Source organism: Manis javanica, chromosome 14 (assembly GCF_040802235.1).
Source record: "Manis javanica isolate MJ-LG chromosome 14, MJ_LKY, whole genome shotgun sequence".
NCBI classification, from domain to species: Eukaryota; Metazoa; Chordata; class Mammalia; order Pholidota; family Manidae; genus Manis; species Manis javanica.
This window is the reverse complement of record NC_133169.1, coordinates 90,852,238-90,868,794: the sequence shown is the minus strand read 5'-3', so window position 1 is coordinate 90,868,794 and position 16,557 is coordinate 90,852,238. Positions and strand designations below refer to the sequence as shown.

At 42.4% G+C, this 16,557-nt stretch overlaps 1 long non-coding RNA gene across 1 annotated transcript in view; it reads right to left on the bottom strand.

Annotated features, from left to right (window-relative positions):
* Positions 1-490: 490 nt before the first annotated feature.
* Positions 491-16,557, bottom strand: part of LOC108393124 (uncharacterized) — a 372,560-nt gene continuing 356,493 nt past the window's right edge. Inside the window, exon 4 of the long non-coding RNA XR_012125275.1 lies at positions 491-669. This is a non-coding gene — a long non-coding RNA (uncharacterized lncRNA). The remainder of the gene's footprint in view (positions 670-16,557) is intronic.

Sequence of the window (16,557 nt, the reverse complement as noted above, 5' to 3'; positions counted from 1 at the left end):
TCATCAATTTTTTTGTAGCCTTATATATATATTGTATAGTACTTCAGATGTACTTGAACAGAAAATCTATCCTGCTGTCACTTGGTGGTATTTCTTAGCTTTTGTCTTTGCATAATTTTAATTCTCTGTAGTGATTTCTCTATGGGTCACTATACATATCTAACTTTTCACACTCTCTTTAGAGTTAATATTGTATTACTTCATTTAAGTGTGTAAATCTTGCATCCCTAAAGGTCCCTTTAGCCACCTCACCAGTGAAATTTATGTTCTAGTTTTCATATTTAGCACATTGACATGTTGAAAATTCCTGAAGACAATGTTGTAATTTTTGCTTTTAACAATTCTAAATACTTTTAAGTATCTAACAGGAAAAATACCTTTTATATTTACTTATTTCTCAGATATTTATCATTGCCGTTGTTTCTATATTTAAAAAATTCCAAGTTTTCCCCTTTACCTTTTCCCTTTTGCACGCAGAACTTACGTTAGCGTTTACTGTAGAGTAGGTCTGTTGACAACACTTCTCTTAATTTTTCTTCATCTGAGAATACCTTGCTTTTGACTTCATTCCTGGAGAATGTATTTGTGGATATAGAATTCTGTGTTGATTGCTCTTTTATTTAAGCAACTTTAAAGATGTTTTCCACTGACTTCTGATCTTCATGATTTCTGCTCAGCAAAGACACCATTAAAAACAATGATTAGGCAAGTCACATACTGAGAGAGAATATTCATAATACTTATTTCTGAAAATGGACTTGTATCCAAATTACATAAGGAACTTTTAGAAACTTAAGAATATAAATAAAGTAACTCGATAACATTTGGTGAATAGTCTTGAATACACTCTTTACAAAGAAATATCACAAATAACCAATGAGCACATGAAAAGAGTCCACACTATTAGTCATCAATGGAATTCAGATTAAAACCACGAGATGCCACTTCACACAGCGAATCGCTAAGACTGACAAAACGAAATATTGACGGAAGTATGGAACATGAGAACTCTTACAGTTTGCTGGTGGGAGGACACAAAGTGGTACATCTACTCTGGAAAACTGTTAGTTTCTTTTAAAGTTAAATATACATCTGCTCAATGACTCATCAGTTTCACCGATAGGTGTTATAAAGTGATTAAAAGCATCTAATCACACGGCGACTGGGATATGAGAGTTCAGAGGAGCTTTCTTGATAAAAGCCACAAACTGGAAGACAACCAAATGTTCATGAGCAGGAAAATGATTAAATTATGGCATATTAATAAAATGGAAATTTATCTGGCTACTGATGCACACAATAACAATATCCTCAGAAGTATGATGCTAAGCATTATTTTGCTCAAATAAAGAGGTGTAAAGAGCTCCTAATTCTATTTGTATGAAGTTCCAGATCAGACTAAACTAACATCTGATGATACCATTAGAAGATTTGTTGTCTCTGGGGAAAGACTGAGGAAAATGAGGAAATGTCAATATGGATGTGGGTTACATGGCTGTATGTATTTGGCAAAATTAATTGGCTGTATATGTTAGATCTGTACAGGTTACTTTACTTAAATTATACTTCGATTTTTTAAAAAGAGTGAGGGCATAAAACGGTGATCAAAAACTATACAACAAAGAAGTTTTAAAAGTTGATGGGTTTTCATTTGGCAATATCTGAGGTTCATTTGAAAGAAGACATATTCTGAAAATAAACCTCTCACTTGGAAATACGAAACACCTACCTGATGTAGTTACTCCAGGTAAGTCATAATGAGCTTGGTCCCTGGGGCTGTAGGATGCCCAGCGCCCCTTGGCAAACTCTACTCTAAACAGTTATTATCTTATTCACATAAGCACCATAAAATCAGCTGGAAGAGAACTTCTCGTCTGGGATTTGCAGGTACAGAAAAGATAAAAGATAGAGAAGAGAAAGTGGTTTCTCATCAGCTGCTAAATTTTCCATTGATGCAAATCCCGCTCAATAAGTGCGCAGTGTGAAGAGTGTAAATATAGGGGAAATGTATCCAATCTTCTAAGAAAGAAAAATCTAAAAGCAACAGAATTGTTTGCTATTTTGTTTACTTACAATTCAGTGTTCAAACCGGTTGATTACTTTCTATCTACCACATACCACACAAACACACACATGCATGTATGTTCATATACGTATAGTCATACATGTTCAAAGAGAATGAGGGAAAGAGTGGGTTATACATTACCTTAATTAACAGCCTTCCATCTTCTTCCCCTGCCCTGTTTTCCCATCAGTTTCAAGGTGTTATTTTATGTCTATTTCCGCACTCCCTCTGCCCTGGCCACACCGTGGGTCTCATTCATGAATCTCATCATGACATTCACTTGGCTCTCCAGCAGGTACGTCACGGTCTTCAGGGAGAACAACCTCTTTCTTAGAGCACCCTAATGTTTCACGATTTTCCTCTTCCATTTCAGAACTCGAACTCCTTTTGGGGCTCCTCACCTTTAAAATGTGGGGGTGTTAAAGTGTAAGCCGAGGTCCCATCACGCTCTGTGCTCTTCTCTCTCTCTAGTCTCTTCATGACAAACATCAATCATCTCTAGTCTGATGCCTCTCAGGTTTCTAATTCCTTCTGGACCTTTTCTCCGAAGGCCAGCCTTGCGGAGGTAACTCCTCCTCAGATTTCAGTCTGGATGCCCCACGCATGTCCTGTTCTCAACACGCTCACAGCTGAGGCATCGTGTTGGCAATGCCCAAACGCACTCCTTCTCCTGTCTCAGCGTCAATCCCCCTGAGTTGACCCCAACTCTCCTCTCTCACTGCACTGTCCGTGAATCTCACGAATCCCTCTGGCGTCGTCTGGCTCACAGTACTGTCATCTCCTCCCGGACGCTGCAGGTCATCTTCTGACCGGCCACGGTCCATTCTCCGCATGGTGACAAGAGCGATCCTCCTCAGAAGTGAATCTGACCTTGTCACTCTCATGCCTGAAATGTTTTCCTCCCTTTTGTCCCCTGATTCCATATTCAAATTAATTTCTTATTAATTTGTACTTATTCATCCTGAAAACCTTAAATAAAATGCCCCACCCCACCAAAAAAATCCTTACCTGGCCACCCAGTTTGGCCCCTCCCCTTCTAATCACTTTTAGGAGACTCCACTCCTTCATGCCTCTAAAACAATTATTGCAAAATAATTAATTCAGAAATTACTTGTTTAATGTCCCTTTCCCCTATTAGAATGCCACTTTAATGAGGAGAATAATCACCTCTGTTGACATTTCTGTTCTGTGACTGGCTCTTAGCCTGGTACCTGGCACATGGTATGTACCAGCAAATGTTTCTTAAATTACTTTACTGTTCCCTCCAATGATCATCTTCCTCTATTCTCTGCTTTGCTTCCCTTCACTTGCCTAATTCTCCTAGTCTTTTAAGCCCCAGCTCAGCCATTGTTCATTCAGAAGCCTTCCCTGTTGTCCCCAGATACACCTCTTCTCGCTCCCAGGCTCCCTGTATATTCATTCCCATTTTATAAATTTCATCATACTATGATAACATTCTTGTTTTTTCCGAGTGCCTATGTTCCTCGCCTATGAAATCTTTAAGGGAAGGAACTGTGCTTTTCATGTACATGAATCTAGGGGTGGGCCATAGTAAGGGCTCGATAAATTCTTATTAAATGAATAAATGAGTCAGTAAGTGGGGTGATACTTCATTGTATAGATAAAGAAACCAAGGCTCAAAGAAGTCAGATGATTTTCAGAATACCTGATATTCTATCCAACATATTTTCACTTTTCACTGTGCTCCCCGTTCTTACTGGTCTTGGGCTGTGAAATTCGAGCTAATTCCCAAGGCTCCAAGCTCACAGAAGCTCCCCTCCCCGTTCGACATCTCATATGGTCACAGGACATAAAATTGCCATATTCAGATTCTGCCTACTTTCTTTCACCTTTTCCCACTTTGGGCAGAAATTCTAATACTATTTTTTAGGACTAAAAGTGGGATGAAAAAGAAGAGTAAAAAAGTAGTCTTGCATAATTTGCTGATGAAATAGCATCCGGCGTAATTGAGAACAGCCTGGGTTTTTTAACATGCTTTAAATCTCCATGAATCAGGAGGCATTTGCACTTGCATGAGTGAAAATGTCAGGGAGTGATTTTGAAAGGCCCCGTGTGAGGGTGAAATGTTTCTGCCTCTGAAATCCATTTGACTGAGAAAACTGCAGTAGTCATAAAGGCTAAGAGGTTTTCATTTCCATAATTCTATCAAAGTTTTGCAGAAGAAGTAGAAAAATCCAAGCTTATGAATTTGGACCTCCACAGCTCAGCAAGAAATACATTTTAAATAGTAGTCCTGCTGGCTTGACAAGGAAAATTGATAACTCTGTGTGAGGTGTCTCACGATGCTAAGTCCAGCCTCTTGGATAATTCCAATAGTCTCAGAATCACGTCGTGTTGCACAGAATTTCTAACTTTGTAGGAAGCTCCTTTGCTTTCTAGATTCCTGAGAACAGCAGAAGATCCAGTTCAGTCACTGCATTCACTCAACAACCCCTTATTGAGCATCTCCTATGTGTTAAGGAATTTTTTAAAAGTTAGGTAAACAGCAATGAACAAACCATACAAAAGTCTTTGCCTTTATAGAGTCAACATTCTAGTGGAGGGAGACTGGCAAAAAATAAGGAATTAAGAAATAAAGAATATCCGATTTTATAGGTAGAGAAATGTAAAGCAGGCGCGTGTACTAGAAAGCCTCTGGAGTGAGAAGAAACAGCTACAATTTTAAATGAAATCAGCAAAAAAAAAAAAACATTGAGATGGTATCTTCCGAGGGAGGACTGGAAAGAACATTATATAAAGTATCTAGTGTGCGAACTGGAGGACACTTCACAAAATAACTGGGCGGCACTTTCAGAGTCTCAAGGTCTTGAAAGACATGAACAGGCTAAGAAATTGTCCCGGATGGTTAGAGACTAAGGAGACATGACGATCATATGCAATTTGGTGAGCGGGATCGGGTCCTGGGGCTTACTGGATAAATTGGGGAAGTCCAGATAAAGTCTGTAGTTAGTTACAGTACTACACCCCCGTCAGTTTCTTTGCTGTGATCATTTACCACGGTTATGTCAGATGTTACTACTAAGGGAACTTGGATGAAAGGCATGCGGGAGTCTGTACTATTTCCATACTTCTCCCCTATGCCTATAATTGTCTCAAAATAAGAACGCCAACTAAGGGAACATACCCAGGAAAGAGCCTCGTGAGCAGAGGGAGTCGCTAGTGCAGAGCTTTCTAGCATGTTAGCAAAGGATCAGACACAGTGTGGCCAGAGCTGCGTGGGCACTGGGGGGACAAGCAGGACACGTCATGGCGGGGAGTGTGGCGGGCTCTTAGGCCATGGTGAGGACTTTTACTCCGAGATATGTGGGAACTATTAGAACTTTTTGAGTAAAGAAATGTCACCATCTGACTGAGATTTTAAGAGAATCATCCTGCCTGCTAAGTCAGAAAGTCAGGGGAGAAGTGACCGTGGCTTGGACTGCGGTGTCAGTGGGGGTGAAGTGATGAATCGATAGACTATCCATTCTCTCTATGGAGCTGAAAGTAGAGCCAACATTTCTCTGTAAAAGTTTAAAATATATGATATTTTTCCTCTTCTCAGGCTAACCACTTCTATGTTCTCCTGTCCATATATATGTTCTTGTTTTCAATTTCTCCTTCGATAAAATGGGGAGGATTTGATTGATTTAGATGAGCATCTTCTAGGCTTCTTCTAATCTAAAGGAATAAGGCTCCTGTACTCATGACACACCTTTCTCTGTTATAATGGAGAAAATCAATATGATTAATCCTTTCACTTTAAGGTTTTAAGGGCTTAATATATCCCCCTTCCTAGGAAATGTTCAACAGGCTACCAGGAAAAGAGAAATATATATATTCACATATATTCAAAGGCGTGAATAACTGATTTTGGACTCACACATCAGAGGGAGAAAGAGATTTATTTGGGTGTGAGGCCCTCTCGGCCCCTCTTCCCTACCCCCACTCCATAGGCCCTCCCCAGGTCTACTCTGCACAGCCACGGAGTGTGCAGCTAAGCTACTGGTTCAGAAAGATCCGTAACACCCTCAGGATCCAGGGCAGCTGCTGCCTGAGGGGTGCAGGCCCCCCAGATCATCCCAGCAATGCTGCCAGTGGTGGGTTACCAGCACCTGCCATTTCTACGCCAAGTGGAATTCCTTCAAAGGCCGTATTTACCAGGGCGCTCTCCTTCGGGCTGCCTGAGACTTTGGGAAAACATGAAAATGAGTGGTATTGCGTCCTTTCTATATTTAATGCGAGCTCAGATCCACCCACGCTGCACCCCGAGCTCACAGGCCTCTAGTTCGTAGTGCGTGGTTCTCATCCTCAAGATTACCCTACTTTCTTGGTTTCCAGACTAGCCTCTTGGGAACCTCCCAGAAGTTCCTTAGGGGTTCAGCAGAGAGGAATCAGGTAAGCACCAAAGCAGCCCCCGAGTCTGTGCCAACCCAGAGAGCCTCTCTGCACATTTAGGGCAGTGGGTTTCCATTCTTCCCTCTGTTCCTTCCTCCATGCCTCCCCTCCTGTCTTTTTTCCTTCCAATCATTTTTTTTCTTGAATCGAAAGAGTTTCAAAAGGAGTTTTTCTTGAATAAAAGGTATGAGAAAGGGGCAATTCCATGAGGCAGCCGTGATGGGAGGAAAGCACAATGTCGGGCACGCAGGAGGGCTCCGGAGTCAGGCCCACCCGGCTGCCAAGTCAAGACCTCGCCCTTTGGCCGCTGGGACAATTTACTTACTTCCCCCCAACCTCAGCTTCCTCATTACCTTTTGGAAGATTATTATTCTTCCCACACAACTTCTGCATGAAGATTAGCAAGTCAGCTCACAAAATATGTGTATTTGAGTGTGTGGCACCTAGTAGGTGTTTCTGTGTCTCTCTGGTGACCTGTGCTGTGCCCTGAAAAGGTGTCTTCCCCAAATCACAGCTACAGCACATGCATTTCATACATGTAGGCGAAGGTAAAAAATACGAGAGGTAAGGCAAAGCCATAAATCCCACAAAGCTTCATTGTCTACACATATTTTCCCATGACTCCCACAGATCCCGTGTTCTTGTGGTTAGAAAAACTTGTGCTTATCTGCTGTTTGTTGGAGAGGCAGGAACACAGAGCTCCAGGGATTCAGCCTCCTCTTTCCTCCCCTGCAATATATCCATGAAAGATTCGTGGATTAAGGCATCAGGACCTCCGAAGTCCCCAGATAAATGTGAATAACGTAGTAAGAGTGGAAACACTCATGCATGAGAACCACTGCTATCTTTGCAGAGTTTTGCCTTTTGCACACCTTCTAACAGCCTCATTTTTTTTCCTCTTCTAATAAAGATGATAAAGTTCCTCATTCTCTGGCTTTAAATATTTGTCTGACAAATCTGAAGGACACACAGGCCTAATCAGTCTTGACTGAACTTGGACACTGGCCTGGGAGCTTGGAGAATGCAGGCTGTTTGGGCTACTATGTTAATCAAACGGAAGTATAAACAAGAGGAACAGGAGAGTGTCTGACTCCCCAGAGCACAGAAGGGCTTTTAGCAGGAGAGAGGCCAGAGGAACTTAGTGCCAGCTGAAGCTCCAGACTTGTAATTCAGAGAATCTTTCAGTTCACTGAAAATTTTGCTGGCAGGGATGTTTGGCGTGCGCGCCCCGGGATGTCCCCAAGGGATAACAAGACTCCTTCTGCAGGGGGTCCCTGGGAACCCCAGGGATGTGCAGCCGCTAGCTGTGGATACTGAAAGGATGCTGTGCCGCCTTATTGCACTTCAGCCCACACCGCCTCTGAGAGGTGGTACATGAGGCAGTGCCCCTAACCAGAGACACTGTTCTCTGCAACCAGAGTGCGTACCGTTTGTTCCAGTGCCCAATGCCTGACAGAGGGGCCACGTAAGTGCAGGAACTAGTGTGGCTTCCCCAGAAATGTGGCCCATTCTTAGGAGGCTGAGAAGAAAACAGAAGATAAAGGGCAGAAATCCCAGAAGCCGAGACTGAGTGCCCAGACACTAGACCTGCAGAGAGCACACAGGGTCAGCCCCGCGTCAGCTCCAGTCCCCCCTGTCCTATGCTCACAAATGACCTCAATTTGTGACAATGTATCTAAATACCCCAGAAATATTTATCATGTTCATTAGAAACCTACACACACAGAAAACTGGTTAATACCCCTATGAATTATCAGCAGTGGAAGCTGAATATAAGGTGTTTTCAGCTTGAGCCCAGGATATCTAGAATTCCATGAATTCCCTAAACATTCTGTGTGATTGAAGTTCTGCTGCCCAATAGGTGGCAAGCTTGATGATTGGAGCTCTCCTTGTCTGACACGATTCCCGTTCAGCCCTTCAACTGGGGTTTTATGAGGCCAGTAGGGGATCATTTATGTGAAGTGCTTGACCCAGGACTGCACTCAACTAGGCACTTAGAAGATGGCAGTTACTCTTTCTATGTTTCTGGAATTTGTCCCTTGCCATGAGTTCTCAGGCACTCACGGTGTCTACCAAACACAGCCATCATCCCCATGGACACCCCCCAACATCATCTAGAATGTCATGAAGCAGTGAATTTGTCGAGATGAAACACATTTTGTATTTAAGATGTTTCTCTTAAATATGTTAGTATTTTGGTGCCATTTAGGTATGCACGTAGCTGTTACATAAAAAATAAAATCACAGAATGCCAAAGCTTACCACTGGGTAAATATATGTTCCAAGGGATAAATGCTCTGGTAAACTTCAATGGAAAGATACAGTTAGCAATTTGTGGCTTAAAGACACCATTTCAGGGAAGGAAGAGTGACTGAGATCAGACAAGCCACCAGCAGCCCCAGAGAGTAAAGTAACTTCTTGCTGACCTTTGCAGCACTTCTGTGTCTGTGCTTCTTATTTAAAATTTAAGAGTTTTCCAAGTGTATTTTCCTACCCATACACTTGTGTTTAATGTTTTATTTGGACCATTAAACCCCTGGGCCAGAGGGTGAATCTTAAATACTGCCTTTTGAACATCCCATCCCATCTTTTCATGGCTAATTTCTCAGAGCTGCTGGGCACTCATTTGGGGTCTTATCTGGAATTAACCCACTAGAATGGCATCTCTTAAGTGGTTCTAATAAAAACCAGACATCGTCCTGCTGTAGCTGTCCTCTTAAAGAATTCTGATAGACACGTGATCTTTTTGTCGCTTCTTTCACCCAAATTGCCTCCTACAAAATGGGTTTGCCTGGGCAGCCTTCAGGTGCAGCTCTCAGCAATACGTCACTTCTGTCTTTCTTGACATTCCTGACCTACAGGGTCATGATAAATTGATGGTCAAGGCATGGTCTTTGACATCTGGAGTGAAACAGGGTCAAGAGACCCAAATCCAGCTAATATTAATTTTAATTGGTCTCCTTCATCTTCCTGTCACCTAGAAATCTAGGCAGTGTTTCTGAAGGAGGACCTATTCTCTCAAACCTTCAAAAATAAAACCTAAAAGCCATTGGAATTTCCTCTACTTGACCAAAATTAATTCTGAACTGAAATGAACTCTTTGATCTACTTCAAGTTAAAAAAAAATACAGGACTTATGTTAATATTTCCTGTTTAGACCTATAATAATATTTCACCTACAAAAATAATATTTCATGTACAGAACAAACTTTCTTATCTAAATAAATGGCAACAAGTTTCCAACTGGAATATTTTCCCTTCACTTCTCATCAGTCCTGCAAACAGCCCCAGTCCCACTCCCAGCAAGACTTATTGGTCTGGCTTCAAAATACATTGCATTATAAGCCACCTATTTATATCCATAGCTACCGTCTTAGTCTAAAGCACAGCTGTCCCTGACCTAGAACATTGCAATAACCTCTAATATTTCTCCCTGCTTCCTCTCTTGTTCCCACCACTAATTTTCTATAGAGCAGACAATGCGATTTCCTAAAAATATAACTCATATTTTTCCTCTTCTTAAATTACTCCACTTGAATTCAAATACAATTTAATATTAATATGTGGACTATGAGGTTCCCAGTGAGCTGACCCCTGCCTACATTATAATGTCTTCGATAAAACTCTTTCCCTTGCTTACCATCCTTCACACACTCTGACCTTCTTTCCATCATTTGGCAACACTGGAATTATTCTCACTTCAAAGTCTTTCACTGGAAATGCTCTCCGGTTATCTCTTCGCATAGTCCCGTCTTCTTCATCATTCACATCTCCCCTCAAAGATGTCTTAACCTACATGCTCAATCTACAGTAGCACTCTTTACTTCAGTCATGCTCCATCATGGAATTCTGTGTGATAAATTAAATTATTAGCGCCAGTTATTCATTCACTGCACTTTCTCCTTTCCGTTGCTTCATCTTTGGGCGAAGTGTATCTCTTCACTCCTTGACTTTTGTCTTACCCATCTCATTTCCTTTGGCCAATGGTATATGGGTAGAAGTGAGAGCTTGCCAAGTACAAACCCAGAACATAAAACACCTCCCATGCTTTTGCTCACTTTCTTAACCTCTGGCATCGCATTGGAAGGAACATGTTTCACTTAGCCCTCCAGTTCCAAGAAGAAACTTATGTAGCAGATCCACCCTGGCCGACCTAGGGGTCTGCCAGCCCATACAGACGGAACCCAGGTCACCTCTTTGCACCTGCTATGAATCAGCCAACCCCAGACCACTCTCAGATGGAAATAAATTCTCTACAAGCTACTCAGTTTGGGGTTGACTTTTTGCACATCTTTATTGTTGCAATAAATTACTAATATCTTATTTTTTTTCATAGCACTTATCATTTTCAAGTAACTTTCATTTGTTTTTTACTTGTTTCTATGTCTTTACCATTAATAGAATGTAAGTTTCATTACTAGTTGGGATGTTACCTGTCTTATTTTCCCTGAAACTGGTAATATATAAATAGTGCCTGGCACACCAGTCATGTACTAGATGTTCAAAAACTCTTTGCAGAAAGAAGCAATGAATTGTTGAAACAGTTTTACCAAGGGGCCTAATTAGCAATGTAGAAATGCAGGAAAACTGCAAAAAAAATTAAATTCACACAGCCATGATAAACAAAATAATTGGAGCACAGTACTTTGAGGAAAGGTTAAAATCTATTGATCCCAATTTTCCTATTAACAGTTGGGTTTAGAATATCAAAGAGATGAGGTTATGAAGAGGAAAAAGGAACAATGGCAGTTGAATGTAAAAGTGATTTCCAAGTGTTTATAACATGATATCTTGTGATAAAAACCCTCAAAGCTAAACTCAACCAAAATTTAATTTGCAAAGAATAATTCTTTAAATTGAACGGCTCTCAGTATCAACATGTCCCCCGAGTGACAGAGTCACTGTCATTCTGTGTGAGAAATACATGTCAGTTCCCAACTCAAACTGCTTTAAACAACAAAGAAAATGGAATTGTTCATATTTCAAAAATATATGAAACAAGAGTAAATTCCAGGAAGGGCAGGATTTAGCAGTTCAAGAATAACACTGAGGGCCTGTTTCATTTTCCACGTCTCTGCTCTCCCGTCCACAGTCAGTGCCATCCTAAGACCGACATTCCCCATGTCACCAGGCGGCCGCCCGCAGCTCCTGACACCTACCCGGGTCATGCTTCTCGGTCCACGTCAAACTTTTCTCTCCAGGGTTTGAACATAAGTCCTGGTTTCCACTCTCACTTTACCATCTTGGCCGTGTGGCCACCCCCAAACCAGTCACAATGGCCAAAGGAACTGCATATGCCAATTGGCTTTTTTTGGTAGTATTATAATTACCGGAGAAAGAGGTAAATTAATCTCATTCAAAACTTACAGCCTTTTGGCCCTGCGTGTGGCTGGGGAGACAGAGGCACAGGGTGCCCCCAGGGGCTTCCTGTCTCCCTCCTTCCTGCTTTCACCTCCTCTGCTAGGAAGCGGACCTGCTGCCCCCCCTACCAGGATCTCTGCTCAGCCCGCTTCAGGGCCCCTCCCAGCAGCTCCAGAAGGTTCCGTCTACACATGACTTTAATGCTTAATGACTTTGACATCTCAGCTACCTTTTCCCTTTAGGAAGAAGCTATTGTAGGCGGAATAATGCCCCTCCTCAAAGATGTTCATGCCTTAGTCCCCCAAACCTGTGAACTGTCAAGTTATATGGCAAAGAGGAATTAAGGTCACAGAGAGAATTAATTGTGTTAGTCAAGTGGCCTTGAGGTGGGGGCACTATCCTGGATTACCCAGGTGGGCCCAGGGAAATCGAAATCACAAAAGTCCACGTGAGTCGAAGAGAGAGGCAGAGAGTGAGATTTGTAGATGACTTTCGACGTCAAGGGATGAGGTGGCTTCTAAAACCTGGAAAAGGTAAGGAGACGGATTCTCCCCAAGAGCCTCCACAAAAAATGCCCTGCTAGCACCTTTATTTTAGCCTATTAAGAGCCATTCTAGCCTTTGAAATTGTGAGATGATACATCTGTGTTGTTTTAAGCCACCAAGTTTGTGGTAATTTGTTATAGAAACAATAGGAAACCAATACAGGAACAAATACACTTAAATCTATTTTTCCCTTTGTCCTTATGGGAAAACACATCTCCTAGAAGGAAGGTGACACCAGCAAAAGAAGAAAACCACCCAAAGTGCGGATTCAACACTGAACCTTTGCCTGCAAACCTAGCCTAAAGCTTTGCCAGTGGGTTCCCATCGGCATCAGCCAGTCAGAACTGGCTTTCTGAACCTATTCTTTCTCGTCTTGATGCTGATGCTGAGCCCCCTGGGCTAGCATGGGTTCCTGTCACACACCTTGGTTCCAAATCAGGGCCTCGCCTCTACGAACTAAGTGTCCTTAAGTGAGTCCCTTGACCTTCCTGGCCCCAGTCTCTTCATCTTGGAATGGGGGCCCGGGAGAGTGCTCGCCTCCCGGAGGGGGTGTCAGTTCGCTGCCATCACAGGGGCAGCAGGCTGGAGGGTCCCAACAGCTGAGGTGTGTGTTCTCACAGTCCCGGGAGCCGCACGTTCGGCATCCAGGTGTGAGCAGGTCTAGTTTCTCCTGACTCGCCGGGTGGCTGGCAGGATGGCTGTCTTCTTGGGGCTGTGGCTCTGTGTGCGTGCCTCCCTGGAGTCCCCCTCTGTGCCCAGACTTCTTCCAATAAGGACACCAGTCTTACGGAATTAGGGCCCACCCTCAAGACCCTCCTTTTAAATGACTCACTTCTTTAGAGACCTTATCTCCAAACACAGGCATTTTCTGAGGTCCTGAGGGTGAGGACTGCAACATGTAAATTTGGGGGGACTCAGCCCATGACAGAGATTTTGAGACTGAGGAGATGTGATCAGTCAGAGGCCCATAGAGGGTCAATCTTAGCCTTTTCATTATTATCTTTCTTTCATAACTAGACTTTCATTATGACAACACAGACAGCTGTTACGTCTAGGAGAGGAAAAATTCTAGTGTTGGAGCCTGGACAGAGGCTTTAACACTGACAGCTGGGGACGAAGCCCAGAAGGGCCCGCGCTCAGTATTCAATAGGTTAGGACATGACATACTCGTTTCTGGGATCCAATTTCACTCTCTTAGAAACACAGCTGGTTTCCTTGCTGGCTTGTACAAAAGGTGTATGTGTCCTGCAAGCCCAACTCATTTATTGCCGAGAAAGAAATGCCCTTAGAAGTAGGTGCAGCTAAATATAGCTCCTGCTGCATTGAAGGTGCCACTCCCAGATCCACAAGCCTCCCCGAGGTCTGAGAGACTTCCTGGACTTTAGGGTAGCCAGGCTGAAAAATCTAACTTCTTAGCTTTTGGTAAAGACTGATATAGCAGATATGCACTGAAACCTCAGAATTTAATTCCAATGAACAGTTAAGGAATTTAATTTTAAAAAAGATTTATGATGACAATAACAGTATCACACAATCATCTTTAGTAGTTTATAATATCTAGACACTGCGTGTAGTGACTAATGTACATTATTTGATTCATTCATTTAATACGTATTTATTGAGTGCATATTATGTGTCTGACTCTGTTCTGGTTCCTGGAGCTACTGCAGCAAACAAGGTATACAACATGCATTCCATCAGGGAGTTGGTGTGTCAGTGGGAAATGAAGACATTAAATGTAACAATATATTATATATCCTTATTTATATTTATGTATTTACATATATTTAGCATGTCACCTGATGGGAAGTGTCGTGGAACAAGCTGAGAGAAAGTGAGCAGAGGGAGGCTGCAGGCCTGTGGAGGTCAGGGAAGGAAGGCTCACTGCGAAGGTGACCTTGAGCAAAGACCTAAGGGAGGTGAGGGTCTGAGCCATGAGGATGCCTGAGAGGAGATTCCAGGAGGAAGGGAGAGCGCTTCTGCTCTGTTCAACAGTTACTGTACACGTGGTACCTGAAAAGGACACACAGATGTAGAAGTTAACATCAGCGGTGAAAGGAATGGACCCGCTGGATAGAATGTAATGTATGACTTTCTTGTGGGGCTTTCTACTTTATTTTGCAGAGATGGAACGCCGAAGGAGGATTCTGACGGGGGGTTGGCACAGAACAATACCACCGTGCTGCTCTAATGAGGCTCGAGAAGGGCGGACGGGGTGTTCAAGTCACACCTGTCTACCTCTAAGGCTGAGATCTGCATGCCTCCCTTTTCAGAATGTCCATTATCTTTACAACGTTCTCTGGCTGTGGAAACATTGAGGACGGACATGAAGTGTCCTTTATTCAGGCTTTCCCGACTTCAACCTCCTCCCTCGGGTCTGACTGTTAATCATCCTACTGTCAGGTGGTTGAGCTCAGCACCTAGGAGTTTGGACTTACCTTCTACTCTCATGAGACTGAGCCATTTCTTCACTCATATTGAAATAACTGCAACACGTATTTGAGGAGGACAAGAGAGGACAGCCAGCAGCACCAAAATCTGACAACAGTCATCAAGTGCTACCTAATCTTGCACTATCTGTACTTGTATACCTTTGTCTACATACTGGTCAATGGCCAATAGCAAGAATTGGGCCATAAAATTGCCTTGTGGACTTCTAATCTCACTGGCCACGTCCTACCAGTCACTGTGGCTATTTCCTCCTTTTCTTCCTCAATTTTAATTGTTTTGGTGACCCAGGGCTCACTTTTCTATACCCCTCCTCTATGGATTCTCATCCCATAGAAAAGTTTTTAATTATGGCAAAGACCTGGTAACTCCCAACTGTGAATTTCCAACTCCGTCTGGATAGTGGACTTCTATGTCCGGTCCGATCGCTTGTCTGAACTTCAGTTTGCATAGTCATCTAATCACTTGATATTTTGCCTCACGTGTTTTAAGAGGCATGTTTAAAAGAGGCTCTTGATTTCCCATCTCAAACTAGTCTTCATCCACGGAGTCCACTCATCTTATTGCCCGGCTCCTCTTCGTCCCTCACCCATAATATCCAATTCTTCAGCAAGTCCTTCCATGGCTACCTTCAAATTGTATCTCGAAATTGACATTTCCAACTACTCTGTCATGGCCGTCTTCATTCATACCACTGTCATCTTTTACTCTGACTACTGGAATAGCCCCTCCAACTGCTTTTTTTTTGTCTTTCATTCTTGCCTAATACAGTCAATTCCCTATGCAGCAATCACACCGATGTGTTAAACACAATCATGAAAGGCAACAACCAAAAGACAAAGTCTTGTGTGGGTGAAGACACGAAGCAACCAAAACTCACATATTACTAATAAGAATGCAAAATGGAACAGCTAGTTTGGATAACAGTTTGGCAGTTTCTCCTACACTTAGAATACATATACTCATCAGATAAACTAGGCACCTATTTCTAGGTATATATTTACCTACGTGAAATGAAAACCCATGTTCACACAAAACCCTGTATGTAGATGTTTGTAGCAGATTACTTTATAAATGGGGAAAAACTGGGGACCAGATACATTGTGACACACCCATTCAACAGCATAGTATTCAGTAATAACAAGGGGCAAACTGATTCGCTCAAGGGTGAATCTCAAATGCATCATGCTGAGTGAAAGAAATCAGACCTAAAGGTGATATGCAATATAATTCCATTTATATGATATTTGGAATAAACAAAACTATAGCAACTGTAAAAAGATTTAGTGTGGGTGGAGAATACAGCAAAGAGTTACAAAAGCAATACTCCTGGGTGACGGAACTGTTGTAAATCTCTATTATGGTGATAATTACCCAATTATACGTATATGTCAAAATTAGAAGAACTGTACACTTTTCAAAAAGGTCAATTTTATTGTGAGTAGACTACCCCTTAATAATTAAAATAGCAAAAATTGGTCTACCTATATTCAATTCCTTGTTTAAAACATTGCAGGTAGACTCAGTCCCTCAGATTCCCACTAAACCCCACACTCCTACATGCACAGCCTGCCTCAAGCTGGCTCCCCGACCTCATGCTGTGGTTCTGGGAGGACAAGAAGTTAGTTCTCACTCGAGGATGTTTGCGTTTTGTCCCCGTGAGAGGGAAAGCCCTTTTCTGGATCTTCCCCTGACTTACTACTTGCTGAATGCAGATTCTCTGTTCAAATGTCCTTTTGCAAG